Below are 24489 nucleotides of genomic sequence, written 5' to 3'. Positions count from 1 at the left end.
TTCTGTTTTCCCTCTCTGTCTGCCCCTCCTTCACTCTGTCTGCCTCTTTCTCAAAAATAAATAAGAATATTTTTTAAAAAATAATAAAATTAGATTATAATTTCCTAAATTAAACAGATGGCAGAAACAAGAGGCAGTAATAAAGACTGAAGTAGTCATAGATACAAACAAATCTATAAAAAGAAGAACAGGTCAGGCATTAATAACCATGCTGGGGACAGTATTACAAATTTTTTTAGAACTTCTTTTCTAGTTAAGTATTACATTAGTACTACTAAGTCTAGTAATGAGACCTTGATTTTTATATAGATATATAACAATCTAAGATAACTCAAAACAAGAATCAAGTTTCAATTTAAAAGAATTCCATCTTGTTAAGAACTGTCTATTCTAAACAATATATTAGAGCTACAACTCATTAAATCTCAGTTTAATATAAGTTTCCAAGTACAATATACTGTATTACAGCACATTATATATGAAAAAAAAATCTGCCTTCAGCTCTAGTGAAAATAATCGCATTTAGAGATTTAACATTAAAGTGAACATATAAGAGCTCATCTAAATAATTATGTACATGGACAGACAGGACCCCTCCACCACAAATTAATCTTTAAATTAGTCTCTGCTGCTTAAAAACAGCACAAAGTGGGGGGTGAGGGGACAACACAACAAACTTACCAACTAAAGTTTGTCCCAAGAACCTTCTCTATTAGAAGGTTTCACAAGACAATCTGCAAAAGAAAAACCAGTAATTTTACAAATATCCTTACAATCAAATGAAGCCACTGTATCTCCCCACAAGACTTTTCTCTACAAGTCGAAATGCCATGACAAGATGTTAAATTTTTAATTGTAATAATGTTGACTATTTAATCAACGATACATTTTAGAATGTTTAATTGCCCTAAATAAGCCCAGTCAGGCTTCATCATGCCTTTAAAAACTACAGAACTGTACAGACAGAACTTTCTAGGAACAGTACAGATACTCCTAGGTAAGAGTTTCTCCTCAATCATCATTTCTGATGACTTCTCGTTAACTTTTGCCACTACATAACCTTTATATTTTTTTAATATTTAATTTTGAGAAAGAGAAAGAGAATGAGCAGCAGAGGAGCAGAGAGGAGCGAAACTCAGAATGTAAGGCTCCAAGATCTGAGCTGTCAGCACTGAGCCCATTGCGGGGCTCAAACTCATGAACCGACTGAGCCACTCAGGTGCCCCCATGAACCAGTACTTTAAAAAATTAAGATCACAGGAGATCTAGGCTCGGACTTGGTTATTTAAGGTGTTTTGTACACGCAACTGGCTTCTACCAAAGGATCTTTTATGTATATGAAAAAATCAGCACATAAGTGGGGACGCGGGGGGTACTGTCAGGCACAAAGAATTTTTATCAGAACTAGGCAACAATCTGACTCTTACAAAGATAAATGACCTGATCTACCTGATTTCCTTGTAATGATTTCTAAGTATTTACAGACAACTCAACCTTTTGGGGTTAATTGTATAAAGTATTAAAATTCTAAAATTAAGGAGTCAGTCAACATAGCACATTACATCCATAACTTCCAGAAAACTTTAACTGATTAAGAAGCATAAATGGGAAGCTAAATAGGCAAAAATAAAGTGTTTTAACCATTTTACAAGTAGAATTTTTGTCTTCCAGTAACTTTTAAATTTTGTAACATAGGGTGCTGGGGTAGCTTAGTTAGATAAGCATACAACTTCAGCTCAAGTCATGATCTCATGGTTCATGGGTTCGAGTCCTGCATGGGGCTCTGTGCTGACAGCTCAAAGCCTGGAGCCTACTTTGGACTGTGTCTCCCCTCTCTCTGCCATTCCTCCGCTTGTTCTCACTGCCCCTCTCTCTCTCTCTCTCTCTCTCTCTCTCTCTCTTTCTCTCTCTCTCTCTCACACACACACACAAAAATAAACATTAAGAGAAAATTTTAAATAACATAAATTTTATAACTTAGAGGCCATATTAACCACATACTATATGGAAATAAAGCTATTCATAATTTGCAACTTGAGACACAAACCATATTAAATATCAAGTTTGGTCTTGTTAAGTTGTTTAAAAAGGTACAATACAGAAGAAAAGTTGGAGGTCTGTAAATCTGCAAAACCTTTTCTTGCTAGAATATAATTTTTGCTGAGCACTTGAATACTGAAATATATATTACAAATATTTTCCTTTTAAATCACATCAGTAGGTACATTATATTATCTATGATTTTTACTTTAGGATAATAAATAATCATTTGTTAAAAAAAAGAGAGAGAACTGGGGTGCCTAGGTCACTCAGTCGGTTAAGCAGCCAATTCTTCATATAGGCTCAGGTCATGCTCTCCCAGTTTGTGGATTGGAGCCCCATGTTAGGCTTTGTGTTGACTGACAGCTCAGAGCCTGGAGCCTGCTTCGGATTCTTTGTCTCCCTCTCTCTCTCTGCCCCTCCCCCATTTGTGCCCTGTCTGTCTTTGTCTGTCTGTCTGTCTCTCTTTCTCTTGCTCTCTCTTTCTCTCTCAAAAATAAACATTTAAAAAAAAAGAGAGATTACTTAAAAAAAAAAACTTTAGAAAATAAAAGAAAGGTGGCCTCCCAAGTAGTTGTATGTTCAGCAGGTAGGGGGGCAGGAGAGATTAAATTCAAGAGATAGGTCAAGTCTAAGGGTAATAATGAATTGATTCAAAGTGTTACATTTAATTCAAGGAAATCACTATATCTACTATAAAAATCATGTGACTTTTAAAAAAATTTTTTAGGCTTTTTATTTATTTTTGAGAGACAGAGACAGACAGTGCAAGCAGGGGAGGGTCAGAGAGGGAGAAAGATACAGAATCCGAAGCAGGCTCCAGGCTCTGAGCTAGCTGTCAGCACAAAGCCTGATGCGGGGCTTGAACCCACAAGCTGTGAGATCATGACCTGAGCTGAAGCCGACGCTCAACCAACTGAGCCACCCAAGAGCCCCTGACATGTTTTAAATTACTTGATAATTTATTCTGTCAAACGTATGAGAAGTCCATCAATACAGAAGTGTTTGTGTAAAGTTTCCACAGGTGTAAAGTTTCTAAAGATGGACCAAACAACAGGCAGATTCAACAAAAAGGTTCAGACAGGTCTGCTTCAATGCTGGCAATGACTCTCCTTCCTAATAACCACAATCAAACAACTACTTGGTTGGAAACAAGTATGTCATTATGAAACACTGCCAACAAAAACAAACAAAAAAACCCTTCCCCTGCCTCTTAGAACTATTTGCCAGATAAAGGCCATGTAGAGGTGAGTCTGAAAAAAGCTCTCTGGTACCATAAGCTACCTTGCAATGGGAGCAGGTATCCCATGATACAGTCATGTATACCTCAGAGAGTAAGAGCAGTAAGGTTTGGGTGACCCTGAATATATATATTGAATATATTTGAAGAAGTACCACATAGGCTTCAACAGGGCAAAAAGACATCAATTTGGACTATATACATAATAAAAGAATCCAAACTACAAAAACTAATCATACTGAACCAAATTCGTGAGGAAAAACAGAAACTCAAGGCCAGGCGTCTTAAAATGTTGAGGGGTGTGGCACAGGTGGCTAAAGCAGTACTTTTTTGGAGAGCGAGGGAGCGAGCACACACTCATGCACAAGCAGAGGAGGGCTGAGAGAGAGAGACACAGAATCTGAAGCCAGCTCCAGGCTCCAACCATCAGCACAGAGCCTGATGCAGGGCTCAAAACCACAAACTACAATATTATAACCTGAGCCGAAGTCGGACAATCAAAGGACAGGGCCACCCAGGCACCCAAAAGGAATCTTTCATTTTCACTGTATGGGAAAGAAATGCCTTTTCATGCATATGCACTGCATTTTAAGAAACAGATTCACAAAATTTGAGCGTGGAGGCAATACAAAACAATTCAGATGATAAAATTTCAGTGGTTTTCCAACTGCCACTATTTAAGACAAATTTTTCAGTTTGTGTTTCCTTTTTTTAGTCTAACAACTTTTCAGGTATCGGATGGATGATATGAACTTCCCAAACTAGGATTCTGTGGCATGGTGGGTGGAATTACTCCACTGTGGAGAAATCATTTAATCACAAACATTAACCAAAACCCAAGCATTTATCAGCTGAGTAAAACTACTATGGCTTGGTCTTACTCCTTGAATAGAAGCCCAAACCTCAGGTTTTCTAAAACCTTTGCTGCTGAAGTCAACTATAAATAAAAATAGAAACAGAGTTCAAAAAGCATGGCAGCATTCACCTATCATGACAAGTTCACTGTCATGGATTTTCATTTATTTGACAAATATTTGGGGATTGTAGGCACTATTCTAGGCACTGGGGATGCAGCAACGAACAAATTAAAGTTCCTACCCTTAAAGGAGCTGCAATTCTAGTGTCAGCTATAATATTCTGACATGGCTGAATGTACTCGGTGTGACTTTTCTCCCCTACTTATTAATTAGACCCATGCTTTGAAAAAGATAAAAGAAACAGTAAAATATAAAATTGAGTCACAGACCTCGTTCAGTGATAGATCTCTAAACAAGATGAGGAGAAAAAGACAGACTACATATCTTTTCTACCTCTTCTGACTAAGTAACGTCTGTGCGTTTTCAGGGATCCAGATGCAAATTCATGATCAGCATACATTCCTCTGCCAGCTGTAGAGCACAGATAAGCAGCTAAAATATTATCATTTCCTAACCAAAAAACAAAAACAAAAAAACTATCTTCTTGAAAAATAAAAACCCAGTAATTTGCCATAAACCCTAACTTAAACTTCATGTTATCATCACATTTCTATACCAAAGAGTCTTTCACTGGTAATAAGTCTCTTGAACCAGCAACATGTAAGATAATGTTCATATATCAAAAAAAAGCTCTAGTTCAATAGATAACCACCAAAGATCAATCTTGTATAATCTGTGACTACATTAGGGGTACAGAATGTGGTTCATTCTTATATATATATAATATATGGGAATGTTTATAGTGGGATAAGCTCTGAATACATTCTTCAAAGGAGGCTCTGTAATACAAAGAATTTCAAACAGTTGGGTTAGTGATCAATACTTAAGATCATTTGATATGGCACCTGGGCAGCTCAGTAAGTTAAGGGTCCAACTCTTGATTCTGGCTCAGGTCAGATCTCATAGTTCGTGGGTTCAAGCCCCAAGTTGGGCTCTGTTCTAACAGCTTGAGATTCCTCTCTCTCTCTGCCCTCCTTGCACATACTCTCTTTCTCTCAAAATAAATAAGACTAAGGGTGCCCGGGTGGCTCAGTTGGTTAAGCATCTGTCTTTGGCTCAGGTCATGATCTCATGGTTCGTGGGTTGGAACCCTGCATCAGGCTCTGTACTGAACATTTGCTCCAACCATGGAGCCTGCTTCAAATTCTGTGTCTCTTTCTCTCTCTGCCCTTCTTCCACTCATGCTGTGTCTCTCAAAAATAAATAAATGTAAAAAAAATTTTTTAATAAATAAAAGACTAAAATATACTTAAGATCATTTGTTATCATTTGAGCAGCAGGAACACTGACAGATGCTTTTCTAAAAGCGGACTCCAAGATGTAAGAAATCAAAAGTAAAGTAACTGTGCCCCAGCATTTTTGGACATCAAAATTTAGTTGTATTTCAGATGAATGTTATTGCCATGTAGGCAAAAGGAAGCCCCAACCAGGATCTCAGAAAAGATTAACTGTGATCAAACTAATTTTACCAAACTTAATTTGTGCTTCTTAAAGTCATTTATTTTACAAATATTTTCCTTTTAAACTGAATTCTTATACAAGAGGGTAGGATAAGAGGAACGTCACATAAATAGTAGATGATGTCTCAGTGAAAATATTGACCAGAAAAGATAAAAAACCAAAGACCAAGGGGAACTCAGTTGGGTAAGCATCAGACTTTGGCTCAGGTCATGATCTCACAGATCTTGAGTTTGAGCCCTGCATTAGGCTCTCTGCTGTCAGCACAGAATCCACTCCGGATCCTCTGTCCCCCTCGATGCCCTTCCCCCACGGGTTTGTTTTCTCTCCCTCTCTCTCTCTCTCTCTCTCTCTCTCTCTCTCTCAAATATTAAACTTTAAAAAAAAAGAAAGCAATCTAAAACCAAAGATTACATACAATCTTCTAAAAAGGATAAAAATTAAATAACTTTAAGAATGTAAAGATTTTTTTTTTATGTTCTGGCTTGCTCTTTATAAACACTTTATAACAGAACACATTGACTTCATACTATTCAGATAAATTATTAATAGGATTGTAAGGAACTTCTATGTGTAATTTGTAATGTCATTTTCTGACTCCAGGGTCTCCATGAGAAATCATAATGTAGGCATCACTTTATTACTAAAATTAAGATTTAAAATCCAATTTTATAAGGCAGCATTTAAGCTCAACATCTTAAATGACACATTCCCTATCTCCTAAGAAAGAAAAAGCCTTATAATTTAACAGAAAACAGAAGAAAACCTTGAAGTCCTGAATGTTAAGAAAAAGATGATAGAAAATCCATGCATTCAAATCGCCAGAAATTTACTATTTTTAAAGCCAAGCAGGTCATTTTATCTAAGTGCCCGAGGTAGTTCAACATTTATAATCACTATGGAAAGATCAGAAAGACCAGCTGCAGTGTCAGAAAAAAGGTTCCTGACCTTTGTTTCTTTGACTAGTTCTGAGGTCTACCTATGGGAATTTAACATAAAGCAAATTCCTGCACACTCATGAATGTCCTGCTACTTGCTCCCAGTTAACCTCTGATAAAGAGGAAGGATATTAACTTTGTTTCCCCCTGCACCTCTCCTTTCTCCCTTACCTTGCCCCAAATCAAAGCTCTCACTGGCAATGCAGAAGACAAATATTCTATTTTAAAAAAAGAAGAGCATCTGACTCTTGATTTTGGCTCAGGTCATGATCCCAGGGTCATAGGATCAAGTCATGTGTTTAAAAAAATTCTTTTTAAATAAAAGAGGAAAGAAAAATGCTTCTACTCCAGAAATTCATAGCTCCTCACGGAAATTTAAATTTTCCTAATTGTAATATCTCCCCTTAACATATTATATGATTATCTCTTAACATGAGATTACAGACTCTATCCCTGCTTCCTACTGTTCAAAGAATAAAATTTTAACTACATTTTTTAGGACAAAACACCTAACTGACCAATCCCTATGAAGAGAAGTACTTTTACAATAAGGTCTCAAAAAGTTTTTATACATTTAAATTATGAGCTATTTCTTATGTACTCAATATAAAAAGAAAACTAATCAAATAAGATAGGTAGCAAAAACCAAAAATACAATTAAAAGAAAAAACAAGGCAACTAAAAAACTAAGCAAAATTCAACACACCCTGTCATTTTGAAACCTGCAGATTCATACTGCTTAATATGCTTTGCTCTGGACCCTGCCCTTAACATACCAACGCTCTCTCTTCACAGCTGCATAAGAGGTTTCTTTTCTTGAAAGACAATTTAATATGAGGGTCAGTTCATAGGAACTCAAGAGCGTACCCATATATAAACGAGCATGATTTTCCTGTTTTGCCTAAGTACTTGAGATGTTTAACACCAATTCTAGGAAAAACGTAAATAAAGTAAACCCTCCAAAAAAAATAGGTATCAGTATCTCATTCTGCATATTGTTTATTAGTATATTAATATCATATTCAGGAACGTTAATGTTCTTCTAGTCCATAATAGACTGTCCAAAGTTCTGGTCTTGTCCCACTCGGTTTTATACAGGGTAATGGGCATCAAAATGGACCAGTACCAGAAAGCTGAACGAAAATGTACATCCATCTAAGCATACAACTTAATAATGAAGAGAAGAAAACAGATTTAAATTTTTAAGTGCTGTATTCACAATTAAAAACTGCAGCTAGCCATGAGGTATGTTCAAGAGAAGAGAAACAAAATTCAAGTAATATAGGCTATGTGCAATGAAAAGAATCCACTCTTCTACTGGCCTACTTAAAAGGTATGTTCTGGCAATAAGATAGGGAGCTACTCATATTTTTGAAAGCAAGCCAATAAAAACCCAAATAATTTCCAATAATCACACACTACAACTTAGGATCTGTTTAAAACAGCAAGTTCGGATACCTACTCTTTCGAAGCAGTTGTCAATTATTAGATAGCCAAAAGGCCAGAAATTGTCTTGACCAGAACACAATCTTCTTAAGACCATAGTTTTAAAACCATACAATTCAACAGAACCCCAGAAAAAGACCCACCCTTTTAAACTTGTAACTTTTATCTTATGTAAACAGAAACATGTGACTGTCGTCCAAATTGATACAGGGGAGAGAAAAAAAACTTTTTCAGCTGAAGTCAAAATGTAGAATTCATCAACATGCTTTACAGAAAAGAAGGGCAAAAGTACTGTTAAACCAGGGCTAATAAGAAATAAGCTATTAATTAAACAAAAGAGATTTCTCCTTTGCTGTTTTGAAATAACTACACTTAAAAAACAACTCCTAAAACTCAAGTCATAGATTCATACTGAAGACAAAAGCAAACTTTGAATTTAAAAAATCCTTAAGCTATCATTTTGCTTAACCCAATAAGGAGAAAGGGGGAATGGGGATTTAAAAAAGCATATTGGCTTAAATTACTTCTATTCATACCAAACATATTAAAATATTGGTAAAATATTCTTTAAAACAAGATGAAAAACATCTCAAACCGCCTAACCTAAACCAATTCTGGGGCTCCTGGGTGGCTCAGTTGGTGAAGCATCTGACTTCAGCTCAGGTCATGATCTCCCAGTTTGTTGAGTTTTAGTCCCACTTCGGGTGAGCCTCAATTCTCTCTCTCTCTCTCTCCATTAAAAGTCTGAAGCCATTCATAAGCAGACAGAACAGGGCCACAATCAACAGTATCTAGTCCTTCCCCCACACAAATGATAAGCCTCTCTTCAAGGTTTCTCCTACCACCAGAGAGCTCTGGCATCTTCACCAACCCTGACTGCTATTACTAGCACAGTTCCACAAAGTACAGAGTCTCCTCTGGACTGTCACTGAAGTACCTCCAAGTCTACATATCCTAAACAAAAATTATCACTGGCCTCCTTCCCCTCCCCTCACCACTCCTTTCTTAATATTCCATTGGAGATCTTGGTAGTCCTATGTTTCAAGGCTAGAAAACATTTGACTCTATTTCCAGTAACAAAACCTAACACAATTCCCACCGCTTTCCCTGAAATGTTCAATTTCCATCTTTCAATTCCATGCCACCAGTATCACTACCATTTCTGGTTTAGCTAACTGATTCTCAAACATTTGTTCAATTAAAATTTAGACCTTAATTACCTAAGGAAAAAAAAATAACCAGTTACAACTCAAGTTACACCAGAACTGGTTCTAGTCAGTTCCTCCTCCTCCTCTTCTTTTTTCTTAATGTTTATTTATTTTTGAGAGAGAGACAAGCAAAGTGTGAGTGGGAGAGGGGCAGAGACAGAAGCAGATACAGAATCCCAAGCAGGCTCCAGGCTCTGAGCTGTAAGCACAGAGCCCAACACAGGGCTGGAACTCATGAACCCTGAGATCACTACCTGAGCAAAGTCAGACACTTAACTGTCCCAGCCACCCACCTGTCCCTGGTCAGTTACTCCTGTAACACTTGCCATATCCAATCCTATCAACAGAAGTTTCACTAAAACATCCCTGCTCAAAACAAAATCAAAAACAAAAAAAAGCCCTATGACCCTTATATCCAGAATGAACAACTTAAAGCTGCTTTAAAAAATTTCACACATGAAAAATAGCAAATAGTTTTTGTCACCGCTATTACCTTTGCCTGATTTACTCATACTGCTTTATGTATTCGGATAAGTACTATGTACCCTTCGATTCTTTGCCTGAAAACAAAGTTTCACTGAAAGCTTCCCTGCAGAATTCATGTGCACTTTCAATATAGCTCTATTTTATACTACATGATGTTACAATTATTTACATTTTTTTAGTTTAATGTTTTTTATTTTATTTAAAAGAGAGAGAGAGAGAGAGAGCGCACAAGCAGGGGAGGAAAACAGAATCTGAAGCAAGCTCCAGGCTCGGAGCTGTCAGCACAGACAAGGGGTTTGAACTCACAAATCCGTGAGATCATGACCTGAGCCAAAGTCAGCGCCCAATTTCCTGAGCCACCCAGGTGCCCCTAATTATTTACATTTCTATGTGTTCTATACAGATTATGATTTCCTATGTAAGGTCATTTTCTTACTCAACATTGGAACCCAAGGGCCTAGACTATGTTTTAATGAGAGGCACTACAATATAGCTGGTTAGGTATGATCAAAGGTTTTGGAATCAGACTGTTTGGTATGTTAATTTTGACTCCAAACTTACTTGTGTCAGTTTGGGAAGTTCACAAAGTTTCCTCATCTGCAAAATGGAGATAACATTAGAAAAGAGAGTTACTGAGCTAGTATCTTCAAACAAGTGAATACTAATTCTGACAGGGAAGAAGAACATGTTCAATAATTACATTTTTAATTAAAAGAAAAAACACACAACAATTAGGTAAATACAAAAAATTAACCATGTCTTCTATTTACCTACCCATTAAATGTTAACAACACACTCTTGTCCGCTTAAAACCTCTATATTCTAGTTTCTACCATAAATGCAACAGTTCTACCTGCCTGTCTTCTAGAATAAGCCTTTACAATAGAAAGGTTTATAAGTTTCCAATATGCATTAGAAACTTTCAAAGTCAAAATAAAAAAAGTAGTACACGATTTTGCTGAAGCAAAAGGTTTAGTTATAGGCATGTGAGACTTAAGTAAAAAAAATCACTTAACTGCGTGAGGCAAACATTAACTAACCACTATTCTCTACACAATTATCAATGAACTCTCAAGGTACCATCATTGTATCTGTCAAAATCTAGTGCATCTGTCAAAAACAAGGTCTCCCCAAAATGAGGCCCTTCCCTCTCAAACAACCAAGTCTCCCCTAAATGAGGATCTTACTCTTCTCCTCTAGGACATTCTATGTTCATTCCAAATTCCTTGCCATTGTTTATGTTGGTTCCTATACCCAGACTGGTCTTTTTCTCTACCAACCAGATCATCAGAGTGTTTTAGGCCACTAAAACATTTACTGCATCTTTGCAGTTACATATGATTTAACATATTCTCTCTTATCAAATTCTACCTCTCTCCCTCCTCCAAACCCTTCTTCCCATTCTCACACTCTCAAAACACACACAGTCTGCAAATCCCCTCAAAAGCGACTAAAAATGTTCTGATTAGTCAGTGAAATAACATTTCTCTCTCCGTAATGGTTTTGGGATCAATCATAAAAAATTTTTGCATAAGCAACTAAAAATAACTACAGGTGATAATTCTCATTATAATCATGGGGAAACTGAAGTGCTTTCTACTTTCAGATTCCAGTATTAATCTAAAAATAGGTAATACCTGATAATTCATGGTACACTGTCATTTGACTAACACATAAAAACTTCTTGAACAGGAACTTGGTAACCAGTCCTGAACTGGTATTAATAAAAATGTCACTTGTGAAAAAGAAATGCCGTTTTTATATAAAGCAAGGGTGGGTTGGGGTGCCTGGATGGGTTAGTGGGTTAAGCATCCAACTCTTGATTTCAGCTCAGCTCATGATCTCCTGGTTTGTGAGACTGAGCCTAGCATCATTGGGCTCTGTACTGACAGCGTATTTACTTTAAAAATAAATAAGGGGCGCCTGGGTGGCTCAGTCAGTTTAGCATACATCTCACAATTTGTGGGTTCGCACCCCGCACTGGGCTCTGTGCTGATAGTTCAGCTGAAGCCCGCTTTGAATTCTGTATCTCCCTCTCTGCCACTCCCCTGCTTGTGCTGGTGCTCTCTTTCTCTTTTTCTCTCTCTCTCAAAAATAAACAAACATTAAAAATAAAATGAGGGTGGTTTCTGTAAAGATTAAAAACACTACTTTAGGGGTGCCTGGGTGGCTCAGCTGGTTAAGTGTCCGGCTTCTGGCTTCAGCTCAGGTCATGATCTCATGGTTCATGGGTTTGAGCCCCGCGTTGGACTCTGTGCTGACAGCTCAGAGCCTGGAGCCTGCTTCGGATTCTGTGTCTCCCTCTCTCTCTGACCCTCCCCTACTCGTGCTCTTTCAAAAATTTTTAAAAAATAATAATACTAATAATTAAAAGCACTACTTAAAACAAGAATACATAATATAAAAGTTGACACCAAGGGAAAGTAGTTTTAATCTTCTTTGACTTCTCTGAGGCCATCATATAAAAGCCATTCTTACAATCAAGTCATTCCTAAAAACTCCTTTTTACATTCCATTCTTTGTGTAATTTTGCTTCTACCCGAAAAAATGTATTCCTTCTCTGTCCTCTCCTCAACTCTTCCTCAATTGATAAAGGAAGAGCAAACAGGTTTACAAATTAGTGACACTAAAAAGTAGTTTCTTCCTACATGAAGCCAAGATGATTTTTCAGTTGCATATATTTAACGCTTTCTGATAACTGGCAAAGTACTTGAACAGTACGGCATCCACATGAATAGCTAACTCTATAGCACCAAAAAGCAATGGCATTATTTAGCATGCTACTAAGAAAAAACAAGACCATTTTTTAATAACTTTTTTTTTTTTTACAGTGACAGCAAGAACAGGGAGAGAAAACACTATCAATAGAACCTCATATTAATGGGCTAACTGTGACCAGTTGTCAAGGATGTTTTAATCAGCCAATTTTATTGAGCACTTCTCTATATGCCAGGCACTGTTTTAAAAGTCTTATATGTGTTGGGTAACCTGGGTGGCTCAGCCAGTTAAACATCCGAGTCTTGATTTTGGCTCAGGTCATGATCTCACTGTCGTGAGATCAAGGCCTGAATAGGGGAATCTGTGCTGGACATGAACCTGCCTAAGATTCTTTCTACCTCTCCCACGCTTGCACGCTCTCTTGCATGTTTTTTAAAAATAAAGTCCTATATGTATTATCTCAATTAACCCCATAATAATTCTATATATAATGACCATCATAGTTGAAAAAAGTTGAAAAAACAGATATAGAGAAGTAATTTTCCTAAGTTATACCAGTTGAGAAGCCAGAATTCAAACCCACGCATTCTAGTTCCACAGTTCACATTATAAACATCTATGCCATACTAACTACTCCATTCAATAAGTCTGCTAATATAATAAAATTTGATGCTAACTATACTCCCCATAATGTGACTCCAAGTAAGGAGCCCCTTTTATAATGAGAAATCTCTTATATACTACATATGCTACTTTACTTTTTATAGAGCAGAATAGGCTTTATTAAGTTCCATTCTGCCACAAAACTAAAGATTTTCATCAGCGTTTTATTATCCACTTGAAGTATGCTACTTAACACTTGTTCCTTAATATCTTTATTTTTTACAACCTCTTCTCACTTGTCAAGACAGTCCTGAATTCTACCTTCAAAGGGGCTGATGAGTCATCCATGAACTTAATGAGCATACCCCCCCATTTCATCATCTGTATTACTTTTTTTTAATGTTTGTTTATTCTTGAGAGAGAGACAGACAGAGCACGAGTGAGAGACACAGAATCTGAAGCTGGCTCCAGGCTCTGAGCTGTCAGCACTGAGCCTGACGCAGGGCTGAAACCCATGAACCTCGAGATCATGACCTGAGCCAAAGTCCAACGCTCAACCGACTGAGCCACCCATGTGCCCCTCAACTATATTACTCTTAAGAACATTACGTAGTTGAGAGCACAATCCTCTTTATAAAACGATTTGTTGTGTGTGTGTGTGTGTGTGTGTGTGTGTGTGTGTGTGTCTCTCTCTCTCTCATCTGACAGGAACCCACCAGTAATGAATATGAACTTCTAATCTGCTTTGCACCATTTAGCAATAAGACAGATTATCATCTCTTATGGATGAAGATGCCACCAGAGACAATCAGAAGCTTTGTAAAATTAAAATACATCCACTGCTGTGTCTGTTCCACAGAACTATCCCCATTATAAGATATCACTTTGTAGGACAAATAGACTTTCATAGCTATACAGTTATTTCATCATCCTTAAATAAAATCATCACAATTTATTTTTTGAGTTAAATACCTCAAAATTCTTTTTAACTTAAGATATAACTGAAGTAAAACAAACTGCACATGTTTCAAGTGTTTTTTTTTCCAGATTGTTTAGTTTTTACTGTGGTAAAATATACATATTTACAATGTTAGCCATTTTAAGTGTACAATTGAATAACCTTAAGTACACTCACACTGTGGTGTAATCACCACCACTATCCATTTCTTTAACTTTTTCATCATCCCAAACTTCCTTTTTAAGGCTGAATAATACTCCACTCCATGTACATACACCACACATTTTGTTTATACATCCATCCACTGATGGATATTTAGACTGCTTCTACCTTTTGGCTACTGTGAATAGTGCTGTTATAAACACTGGTGTACAAATACATTAGTCCCTGATTTCACTTCTTTTGGGTAGATACCTAAGCGTGTAATTGCTAGATCATATGGTAATTCTTGGTTTAATTTTCTGAGGAGCAACCACAGCGTTCCCCTCAGCACCATTTTACATTCCCACCAAGGCCCCAGAGTTCTAATTTCTCCATATCCTGGACAACTCTTTTCCACTTTTTTGATAACAGCCATCCTAACTGCTGTGAAGTAGCGTCTTATGGTTTTGATTTGCATTCTCCTAATGACTAGTGATGCCGAGCATCTTTTCATGTGTTTAGTAGCTATTTATATAACTTCTTTGTGAAGCAATGTTTATTCAAGTCTCTGACCATTTTTTAGTTAGGTTGTTTTTTGGTGTAGAGTTGGGTTTCTTTATATATTCTGGATACTAATCCTTTATCAGATAAATGATTTGCAAATATTTTCTCCCAATCTGAGTACCTTTTCTATCTTGATAGTATACACTAATACATGTTAAGTTTTTAATACAGTTCAATGTATCTATTTTTTCTTTTGCTGTCTGTGCTTTCTGATGTTATATCCAAGAAATCATTGCCAAATGCAATGTCAGGAAGTTTCCCCTGTGTTTTCTTCCAGGAGTTTTATAAGTTTAGCTCTAAAGTTTGTATCTTTGATCCTTGATTACCCAGGTAATTATGAAAGCACAAAGATCATGCTTTCAAATCCATAAATAAACTTTTTTAAACATCTGACTTCAGCTCAGATCATGATCTTGCGGTTTGTGAGTTTGAGCCCAGCATCAGCCTCTGTGCAAACAGCTCAGAGCCTAGGGCCTGCTTTGGATTCTGGGTCTCCCTCTCCGCCCCTCCTCCGCACATGCGTACTCTCTTTCTCTCTCAAAAATAAGTATTTAAAAGATAAATCCTTTTCTTCTAAAATCATGGTTCCTAACCTGTGTGCTGAGGCACCTTGGGGGTACACCACAGTAAATTCACAGGGGCACTACAGGAACTGTTTAAGTTTCTGAGGGAAACAGCAATAACTGACATTGTGAACCACACAAACAACTATCTGAGGTCATTCATAATTTCAACATTAGCTTAAACAACATTCCTTTCAATGATATTTCTTTAAGACAGAAGTTTTAGCAAGTTGCTATGACAAAAAGTATCCTGTAAAAAACAATGTCCAACAGGAAACAGAGGTGGAATATCTAATCCGATTCCAAGGTTTGAGAATTTGTTTGGTAGCTGACAGGCATACATATTAAAATGTTTTCTTTCAAATTATACTTATTTTCAAGTAGCTAAATTGTTAGGAAATAAACACTTCAGTTGTTTGGCTCTAACCACTTAATAAATGGAGCTATTACTATTTCCTTTGGTGGAGGGGCACAGTGGAAAATATTATTCAGACACTAAGAGGATGGAGAGACTTTTGACTATAGAGCCATGAGCCTGAGAGAATCACAGCAATGATCACAGAGATGCAAAACCAGAATAACTGAGACTCTGTACCCTCAATTCCAAGTCCCCAATCCGGCTGCCAGATAATTACCCAGATAATTATGTTCAATTCAGTTCAATTAAAGCCACACCTTCTCTTGTATATTTATTTAAGCTCTAATTCAGTTTGTCACTAACAACTAAGAGTCCTGAATAACAAAACCACATGATTCACATATTCAGCCTGATTTCCTTTATAAAATTATAATTAAATAACATGCATCCAGTTTTTTTAAACAACCAAAGAGGCTGAATTAGGGCATGACTATAACTCAAATACAAATAAGCTCACTTAATATTTCCTATATTAATCAAACACAAGATACTATTAGATACAGCATGCTTAGATAAAATTTAGTTTTTAAAGTTTTACAGATTTCTTCTTAGCAAAAATACTCAAACTTTCACAGGGGCGCTTGGGTGGCTCAGTAGGTTAAGCGTCTGACTTTGGCTCAGGTCATGATCTTGCAGTCTGTGAGTTTGAGCCCTGCATCAAGCTCTGTGCTGATAGCCAGAGCCTGAAACCTGCTTTGGATTCTGTGTCTCCCCCTCTCTTTGCCCCTCCCAGGCTCATACTCTGTGTCTCTCAGTAATAAACATTAAAAAATATTTTTTTAATAAATCAAACTTTCATAGCATGGTGAGACACCTAGGTGGCTCAGTCAATTAAGCATCTGACTCTTGATTTCAGTTCAGGTTATGATCTCAGGGTTTGTGAGTCTGAGCCCAGCGTTGGGCTCCCAGCACCATCAGCACCCCCCCCCGCCCCCCACCCCCACCCTGCTGACAGTGGAGCCTGCTTTGGATTCTTTCTATATTCCTCTCTCTACCCCTCCCCCATTTACACAAGCACATGCATGCACTCTCTCACTCCTCTCAAAAATAAACTTTAAAATAAACTTTCAGAGCAGAGTAATACAAACTGTACCATATTTTTTACATTAACATTACAAATTAGACAATTTCTAAGTAATCTAAAAATTACTATATACTCAAAAATTACAGCTTCAAAGAAAAATAAGATATATATATACTTTTTTTTCCCCTTAATTTTACAGAACAAGAGAGCACAGAGGGACAGAGAAAAATCTTAAGCAGGCTCCATGCTCAGTGCAGAGCCAGCTGCAGGGCTCAATCCTGCAACCCTGGGATCATGACCTGAGACAAAATCAAGAGTCAGTTGCTCAACTGACTGAGCGACCCAACACCCTGAGAAGTAAAATATTCTATTGTATAAATATCACAACAAGGCACCAAATATTTTCTTAAATAATACTTAATTCATTTCCAGAAATAAATTAACATGGACTGTGTATTAAATTTGATTTCTGGAGAAATCTGCTGTTATTATAAATCAAAGATAGTGATGATTCCAGCAATAGGCACAATTAAGAGTTCATTCACTGTAACTGGGATAAAAAGTAAACATTTACAAAATACATATGCCAACCGAATTTGGTACACAAAAGAAATATACCAATGAAAAATGGTAACTACAGCTAATTTTTATGTTCTATAGTAAGATATTTATATAGAACTGTGAATAAAGTTTTTATCAGCAAGAAAAGTAACTAATCACCTGACTAGCACTCAACAGTTTTATTGCTAATTGAATATTCTACCTTGGTCATATCACCTAAAAATCTTAATGAACTTGCTCTTCAGTGAATGTCACTGTACTATTATCTAAAGGGTAAAAAAAGCAACCATCTTGCTTTCCCAAGAGTAGCCATAGTCATTTTCATTCTGTCCTGTTCATCTTCTGTACCTACATAAAAAGTTGGATTTGGGGATGCTTGGATGGCTCAATCAATGGAGCATGCAACTCTAGTTCTCAGAGTTGTGAGTTCAAGCCCCACATGGAATATGGAGATTACTTTAAAAAAAAAAAGTTCAGGGCACCTGGGTGGTTTCAGCTCAGGTTATGATCTCATGGTTTGTGGGCTTGTGCTGACACCCAGGAGTCTGCTTAGGATTCTCTCTCCCCCTCTCTCTCTGCCCCTCCCTACTCATGACACTCTCTCTCTCTCAAAAAAAAATAAATAAACTTTAAAAAAAAAGTTGGATTTGTGGGGGGAGGTTTAAATATTTAAGGGGGGGCGCCTGGGTGGCTCAGCCGGTTAGCATCCGGCTTCAGCTCAGGTCATGATCTCATGGTTCGTGGGTTCAAGCCCCACGTCGGGCTCTGTGCTGACAGCTAGCTCAGAGCCTGGAGCCTGCTTTAGAGTCTGTGTCTCCCTCCCTCTCTGACCCTCCCCTGCTCTCACTGTGTCTGTCTCTCAAAAACAAATAAAAGACATAAAAAAAATTTTAAGTAATCTCCACACCCAACATGGGACTGACTCTCAGAACCCCAAAATCAAGAGTTGCACTCTCCACAGACTGAGCCTGTGAGGCACTCTTGGATTTGTTTTTTAAATCTTATCTAATATGTATGTATGAATACACACATGTATTTAGCCCTTGTCTATAAAATAAAATGCAAAATGTTCCCAGAGTACTTCCCTTTCGACTCCATTTTCCATAGACAAATGCTTATTTTCTTGTAGCAATATTAATAATTATCTATTCAATATTACTTAAATATCCTTAATATTTAAAGTGCCTCTTACCCCAGTGCAACTCTAATCTGATAAGATTGCCTAAAATTTCTGGAGTAAAACATGAGAGTCTGAAGTTTTAAAAGCTTAAATGTAAATCTGTGAAAACTGTCATTAACCTACAACTCCAACACCCCCCAAGAATATATACTATGCAGTCTACTGAGTCATATAAATTCCTGGAGGTCTAAAAATGAAGAGGAAAAAAATAAACAGATTAAATGCTAGAAAAAAACAGAAAGGTAGAGATAGAGTTCAATAACCCAGATATATGTAAATATAAAGCAACTGAGGTTTGTAACAGTTCATTGGTGTCTGATATAGAGGAATAAAAGCAGGAAATAGAAGAGAACAATGCTCCCAGGGATAATATGTATTAAATGAAGAATTGAGTGATCTTTATTTATATTATGGTGCACACGCACAAATTTAGGTTAACCATGTCTCCCTCCCAATGTAAAAGGTTAGCTCCTAGTTTATTCAATACATCTCTGGTTTTAATCTTTCCCATGCATTCAAATCAGTTATTATTGAACTTTCTAATTTTTATTGTTTTTAAAGTAGGCTCCAAGCCCAGCACAGAGCCTAACAAGCCTTCCTCCAGTTCACTGCAAAATTAATGGGGATAATATAAGTTAAAGCAGCTTTCATCCCAGGATGAAGTTGTCATAAAAATGCATGTAACTAACAAATTTCACAGTATATCTCAAAGTTATACCTTAGCCTCTAATATATCAATTCACATTGCGACCCTGACTCCAGTCTATTCTATAACCCAAGGCAACTCCCTTTAAGTCTACTTATGTAATCAAAATCCAATTTTTAAGCTGGACAGAATCTAAACATACAAAACCTTATCACAAAATCCTAAGCAAAAAACCCAAATAAAGGTTAAAATATTTCCAGCACCACCAAGTATTTCAAATCACCAAACTGCTAAAGACAACTCAAAAAAAGCTGGATGGGAGCACCTGGGTGACTCAGTCAGTTGGGTGTCCGACTTCAGCTCAGGTCATGATCTCACAGTTCGTGGATTCAAGCCTTGTATTAGGCTCCCTGCTGTCAGCACAGAACAGCTTCAGATTCTCTGTCCCCCTCTCTCTCTGTGCCTCCCCTACTGGTTCTCAGTAAATAAAAAAAAGTTTTTAATTATTTTTTTAAAAGGATAAGATACTACTACATATACCCCAAGTTTTTGTCAAAAATTGAAAACACTGACAATACCAAGTGTTGATGAAGATGTAGGGCAATGGAAACTTTCATTTACTGATAATGGGAATGTGAACTGATAAATCATTTTGGAAAACAACACGACATTAAAGGAGAAACTGTACTCCTGGGTATACACTCAGGAATGCAATAGCACCAGAAGAAATATATAAGAATATTCATAGCAGCATTGTTCATAGTAGCCCAAACCTGGAAACATCCCAGATATCTAGCAACAATAGGATAATTTGTAGTGTATTTTGTACCACGTAAGAGCAATAAAAATCAACTAGACCAACACAACACAGGAAATGTGCAAAAGATAGAAAGTACATACAGTACAATTCCATTTAAAACAGGTTAAGCTATTGTTTATGGATATGTATAGGTAGGTAACAATACCACTAAATGCCAGATAGTAAGTACCACAAAGAGTAGGACAGCGGTTAGTTATTTCTAAGAGGAAAGGAGATGATCTGTGTAGGAAGGAACAGAGACCAACCAGGGCAGACTTCTGGGGTGCTGGGAATATTCTAGTTATCCACCTGGAAGGTGGTGACATGAGTGTTCACTTTATAGAACCATTCATTACACTGTAGATTTGTATCGCATGCACTTTGTGTGTCACACACACAAAAAAAGTTCAGACACTTGGGGAAAGAAATGCAAGAGAATAACAAATTCATGATGGTGTAATTTTTGGAGCAAGGGAAGGATATTTAAGGATCTCCAATTCTAGGGGGAAAAAAGTACAGAGTTTTATTTGGTTGGGAGTGTGGAAATAGGCAAATCAACAATGAAGGCAACAGAACAAAGTAGCTTGCAAAACTTATGAAGACCACAGAAATAAGGAAAGGATTGGTGCCTACTTTCCAAAAGTCATGCTGCCTCTAGATGCCAGGAGCTACAAATATCCTGAGGATAAAAGAATCTGTTTTAAACACCACTAATATCATTCTCATCCAACTCAGATCAATACCTTTTTATCTGTTTCCTATCCTCCCAAGGAGTAGGAAGAAATGCCAGTAAACTCAAAGTCTGATTTTTCCCCCTACCATGATTAAAAATATGACTTCAGGGGCACCTGGGTGGCTCAGTTGGTTGAGCATCTGGCTTCGGCTCAGGTCATGATCTCGCGGTTCGTGGGTTCGAGCCCCACATCAGCTTTTGTGCTGACAGCTAGCTCAGAGCCTGGAGCCAGCTTCAGATTCTGTATCTCCCTTTCTCTCTGACTCTCCCCTGCTCACACGGTCTCTCTCTCTCAAAAATAAATTTAGAAAATTAAAAAAAATATATGACTTCAAATGAAGATACTTGGTCTAGAATAAAATATCACAAAACTAACAAGCAGGTCAAAAAGAAGTAAAGGTTAAGTTCTTACCTAAAACAACTGACAATGACAGTATCTTAATATATTTATCCTCTCCATCCCTAAGACTGATAAAGGTAGACATGAAAACTACACATATCACATAGCTCAAACTGTCATGGAAGGGCCAATATACCCCAAAATTAAAGGCATTCAAAAGTAAAATATTGATTGCTTTTATACAAGAACTTTTATGCTACAAATGTCATAACAAAACAATCTCATTATTGGGGGGCACCTGGGTAACTCAGTTTGTTAAGCTTCCAACTTCAACTCAGGTAATGATCTCACAGTCAAGGAGTTCAAGCCCCCACCAGGTTCTGTGCTGACAGCTCAGAGCCTGGAGCATCCTTCAGATTCTGTGTCTCCCTATCTCTCTCTCTCTGCCTCTCCCCTGCTCGTGCTCAGTCTCTGTCTCTCTATCTCTCTCAAAAATAAATATTTAAAAAGAACTTTTTAATAATCAAAAAAAAAAAATCTGATCATGGGGGCACTTGGCTGACTCAGTCACCAGAGCACACAACTCTTAATCTCAGGATTCTAAGTTCAAGCCCCATATCATGTGTAGAGATTACTTAAAAAGAAAATCTTTTTTAAAAAAATAATCTATGAGGGACACCTGAGTGGCTCAGTCAGTTGAGCATCTGACTCAGTGTGTGAGTGTAAGCCCTGCATTGGGCTCACTGCTATAAGCATGGAGCCCACTTCGGATCCTCTGTCCTTTTTCTCTGCCATTCCCTGCTCACACTCTCTCTTTAAAAAAAAAAAAAAAAAAAAAGTAAAAGAAAAAAAACCCACACACACACAACCTCTGACAGGCACCTGGATGTCTCAGTCAATTGAGCGTCTGACTCTTGATTTCAGCTCAGATCATGATCCTGGAGTCGTGGGATTAAGCCCTGCATGGGGCTCTGTGCGGACACTGAGGAGCCTGATTGAGATTTTCTCTCTCTCTCTGTCCCTCCCCCACTCACATGCTCTCTGAAAATAAATATATAAACATTAAATAATATATATCTGATTATTTAATGGATACAGCGATTCCACTTGGGATGATGACAAAGTTCTGGAAATACACAGTAGTTAGTGACAGCTGCATAACACTGTGAATATACCATAGTAGTTAGTGAAGGTTGCAGAACTTTGTGAATATACTCAATGCAAACAAGTTGTGCACTTTAAAATGATTAAAATAGTAAATTTTGTTATGCATATTTTTTCCACAGTAAAAAAGATTTTCTTTTTTAAATTGTTAAAAATCTCTGCTTATTATAGAGACCATTAAGGGGCATCTAGGTGGTTCAGTTGGTTAAGCATCCAACTTCGACTCAGGTCATGATCCCACAGTTTATGGGTTTAAGCCCCATGTTGGGCTCTGCACTGACAGCACAGAGCCTGGCACCTGCTTTGGATTCAGTCTCTCTCCCTCTCTGCCCCCCTTGTTCTGTCTAAAATAAATTTAAAAAACTTTTTAAGACATTATTAAGAAAATGAAAATCAGAGTGGGGAAAAACATTTACAAACACATATATCTGATAAAGGATTCATGTCCAAAGTATATAAAGAGGAAATACAAATCAGTAACAGAAGGAAAATTTTTATGGACAAAAGATTTTTTTTAATTTTTAATGTTTTATTTATTTTTGAGAAAGAGAGACAGACAGAGACAGCGTGAGCAAGGGAGGGTCAGAGAGAGAGGTAGACACAGTATCCGAAGACAGGCTCCAGGCTCTGAGCTAGATATCAGCACAGAGCCTGACGCGGGGCTCAAACCTGCAACCGTGAGATCATGACCCGAGCCGAAGCCGGACGCTCAACCGACTGAGCCACCCAGGTGCCCCAGACCAAAGATTTTTAACAGAAACCTTACCAAAGATACATCCATGGCTAACACGCACATTAAAAGACATGCATCATCATTAATCATCCAGGAAATGCAAGTGAAAACGTGACAATGAGATACCCTTTGACACCCACTGGGATAACCAAATTAAAGAGAATTACCAGAACAAATGTGAGGATGTGAAATAACTGGAACTCATACATGGCTCATCAATGTGTAAATTTACCATTACCACTTTCTGGAGGACAGTCTGGCAGTTGCTTATAAAATTAAACATCCATCTATTGTATGATCCAGCAATTCCACTCCTTGATATTAACCCAAGAGAAGTGAAAACACATAATCACGAAAAGGCTTGGACACCAATGTTCACAGCAACTTTATTCACAGTAACCCAAAACTGCAAAGAACTCAAAATGTCCAGTATCAGATGGTCAGATAAACAAATTGTGGTGTATTTCTTCAATGGAATACTACTCAAGAGTAAAAATGAACATGAATGAACCTCAAAAGCATCATACTGACTTAAAGCAGGAAACCGCAAAAGAGAAAATACTAAACGAGTCCATGTAAATGCAAAAGCAAGTAAAACTAATCTACAGTGACAGAAACAAGAACTGTAGTTTGGGAAGGGGGAGAAGGGGAAATAATCAGAAGGGGGCCATGAGAGAACTTTCTAATGTAAAGTTATATATATCAGGACTGAGGCAGTGGCTACACAGCTGTAAACATTTACTGAAACCCAAACTGTGCATTTCACTATAAAAATTCGAATTTTGGGGGTGCCTGGGTGGTTCAGGTCATGATCTTGCAGTTTGTGAGTTTGAGCCCCATGTCAGACTCTATGCTGACAGCTTGCTCAGAGCCTGGAGCTTGCTTCGGATTTTGTGTCTCCTCTCTCTCTGCCTCTACCCCATTCATGCTCTCTGTCTCTGAATAATAAAAAAAAAAAAAATGTAAAAAAAATTTTTTTAAATTCTAATTTTTGTAATCCTAAAATCCTAAAGCAGAGACTCTAACTCTCACCCTAAAGTAGGAGATGTAGTATATTTAGAAAAAGCTGTACAATCAGATCATATGTACCACTCTCTGCAGTTCACTAGACACTCATTCTAATCTCTCTGAGGCAATGCTTGTAAACTTGTGGTCTTCCCTATAACCCAAGAACATGCATTTAACAGGTGATCAGTGTTCTGGGTAAAGTCTGAGGTTTTTTTAAGGTACAGAAATTTCCATGAAATGGTTGTTATCAAAGGTCCAACATTTTTTCTTTCTCCTTCTCACCAACAGATTAGCAAGTGGTTGAACAACCATTTCCTTGACAAAAAGCTCTTGGTAATTAACGAAAGCCATCATATAACACATTCCTTTGATCATGTCATGATCTCCTTGGAGGCTAGTTAACTAACTTCATGGGAAAAGACTGCCTCTTTAGCAGGTGGTGCTGGGAGAACTGGACAGCAACATGCAGAAGAATGAAACTAGACCACTTTCTTACACCATACACAAAAATTAACTCAAAATGGCTGAAGGACCTGAATGCGA

At 37.4% G+C, this 24489-nt stretch overlaps 1 protein-coding gene across 9 annotated transcripts in view; it reads right to left on the bottom strand.

Annotated features, from left to right (window-relative positions):
* Positions 1 to 24489, bottom strand: part of MTMR3 (myotubularin related protein 3) — a 137455-nt gene that overhangs the window by 57741 nt on the left and 55225 nt on the right. For 5 of the 9 annotated variants that reach the window (XM_029923019.1, XM_029923025.1, XM_029923026.1 and 2 more), the window contains exon 2: positions 682 to 734. The exons of 2 other annotated variants lie outside the window; for them this stretch is intronic. The gene's annotated coding sequence lies outside the window, so the exon portion shown is untranslated. Of the gene's footprint in view, positions 1 to 681; positions 735 to 10354; positions 10391 to 24489 lie in introns of all 9 variants that reach the window. 2 more of the 9 variants (XM_029923021.1, XM_029923023.1) reach the window with 2 other exon arrangements.

This window comes from Suricata suricatta, chromosome 14 (assembly GCF_006229205.1).
Source record: "Suricata suricatta isolate VVHF042 chromosome 14, meerkat_22Aug2017_6uvM2_HiC, whole genome shotgun sequence".
Lineage (NCBI taxonomy): Eukaryota > Metazoa > Chordata > Mammalia > Carnivora > Herpestidae > Suricata > Suricata suricatta.
The sequence above is the reverse complement of the archived record's forward strand: the minus strand, read 5'-3'. Positions and strand labels throughout refer to the sequence as shown.